The sequence below is a fragment of the Lepidochelys kempii genome, chromosome 5 (assembly GCF_965140285.1).
Source record: "Lepidochelys kempii isolate rLepKem1 chromosome 5, rLepKem1.hap1, whole genome shotgun sequence".
NCBI classification, from domain to species: Eukaryota; Metazoa; Chordata; order Testudines; family Cheloniidae; genus Lepidochelys; species Lepidochelys kempii.
The window spans coordinates 99,866,317-99,868,828 of NC_136384.1; positions in this window are offsets into that span (position 1 = coordinate 99,866,317).

Here is a 2,512-nt window from a genome sequence, read left to right on the forward strand (position 1 = left end):
GGTGGGAAAATCAATCCTCACATGCTTTAAAACTGACCTTCGTTTTTAATTGGTCAGCAGTGCAAACAGTTGCTGGTGAAAGTGGGAATGGGATAAAGTTTGGGGTAGGGCTTTCTCTCCCTAGAGGCAACCACAGGAGATAGTTCAATTAGAAGACTTACCTACTTATTACCATGCGTGCAGTGGGAGACGGTTGTATAGACTCCTGCCCTAGCAGCACTAGAGAGAGGTAACCTTTGGTGCACTGGAAGATGGTCCTGGCTGGTATCACCAGATTTGGAGACCTCCTGGACTATGATTATAGAGGGACTGGGTGGATGCCATGGCACTCAGCCAGCGCATGTGGCTCCCCACCCTCTCATGTGCTCCAGGAGTGAGGGCATCCTTGCCTCCTGCTTCTCCCGCTTTCTTCAAGCAAGTCAAGCTCCCTGCCCATCCCTCTCCCCTGGGCCTCTGGAACTCATTATCAGGCCTCTGCCCCGCGAGCCTCCCCAGCCACCTCCGACATGCCATCTGAGTCGGCTGCATGTCATTCAGCCAATACACCTCCGAACTGCACCCAGAGAACATCTGTACACACGTTCATCCCACCATCCACTTCCTCATGTCCTGCCCCAACACCTGCTGCCACCTGAGGAGGCGAGGAAACCCAGTGGGCCAGCCTATAATCCACAATGGTCCCATGGCCTGCCGGAGATATTAGTTGGCGACTCCTCCATCAAGCCATGAGCATGGGCTCACAAACTCCCCTGGCATTGTCCCTTTTGTGGCAAGAGGGAGACCTTGGCACACATCTACATAGAGAGCATCAGACTGAAGCCCTTCTTATGGCTCCGCCAGAACCTCTTACTGAGGTTCTGGCTGCACTTCTCCCTGCATCTTCTAATTCTTGCTCCCCGCATCTGTAGTCCCACAAAGTCACAGGACCTCCTTGTCAACCTCCTCCTGCCACTAGCCAAGATGGCCATTCATTATAACAGGAGGAGGAAGATGGATGGGAAGGTACTCTGGGATTGTGGGGCCTATTTCTGGTCCCTCATGCAATCAGGCCTCTGGGCAGAGTTATTCTGGGCAGTATCCACTGACTCCCTAAATGCCTTTGAGGAGTGATGGGCACTGCCTGGGGTTCTCTGCTCAGTCTCCCCCTCTGGCTCCCTCATTTTTAACCTTTGACCTCATTCCTGTTCCTGTTTTCTCTTTCGTTGTCCCACATATTCACTTGCAGCCTGGACTTAGTGGTTCCTCCCCCTTAGCTGAGAGGGCAGGCCTTTAGTTCTGGGCAGGACTAGATCCACTTGATCCAGTCCTGCAAATAATACAAGAGAGATATAAAGACCGGGCAAGGTAAAACAATCTAGTTAGCTTTGAGAGAGAGTATCCCAATCCTTACCACACTAATTGATGCAGCCTTTAATAATACTATGTATTTACATTTTGAAATCATAATTCTTCATGAGTATTCTTTAAATGTCAAAGTAAATATTAGGTAAGATACTAGACACACTTAAGGAGGCGCCTGCAGTGCAATAATTCTCTATTAAGATTATGCTGACACCTATAAAATGTCTCAGGACACATTTGTGTAGTTTATGACATCAGCTGTGCCCTATTAACAGATAACTATTGCATTTGGTAACAGTTTTTGGTTTCTAATTATACCAGCAACTTTAGCAAAAGAATCCACAAAACCTTGACTTCTACCCTGACCTAAGAGAACAACAGAAATACACATATGCTTCTTTAAATTAAAGAAACATTTTGAGGATGAAAATGTTCAATTACATTTTAAAACTAAATGAGTACTTGTGGCACCTTAGAGACTAACAAGTGCCACAAGACTAACACGGCTGCTACTCTGAAACCTGTCATTTTAAAACTGCCTATTCAAAGTTGTCAATTTCTAGATTTGATTATTCCATCAGTAAAAAGGATTTCTATGTTGTTTGTTCTAAAAAAGCAATAATTCACCTAAATGACAGAATCCTAAACCTCAGGACCAACCCTAATACAATAAATTAAGGTGGGTTCACAAAGTAGAGGGGAAAAAAGCGTTAACCACTTCAGTGTTTCCTAATTTACCAGGTACAGTGTGCACAAGTGCTGCCCATTAGCCTTGGCATATCCACTTTGACAATGGAGCACTAGCTTTTAAAGTACAATTTCTAGTCTGAAGAGTGACTCTAATAATAGGATTGTGGGGTACAAGGCTGGTTGTCTCAATTATTTCCATATCAAATGCAGTCAATTTACGAGAAAAAGATGCTTTGCTAGCTTCTGGCCTTGCAAACTCAACAGGGGTGCTGTGAGTCAAGCTAGGTTCACTCTGTTGCATCATTACCAGCAATAAATGTTTGGCAGGCCAAATTAGTCCTTTGGCTTCACCTGCCAATCCAGTTATCTTTAAATTGTGCCGTTGCCCACACCTCCGCAAACTCTCTGAACAGATATAACTGACAGTAACTTAATGAACGATGATATTGGCACAGAAAGAAATGTGGCTTATCTGTGGCTC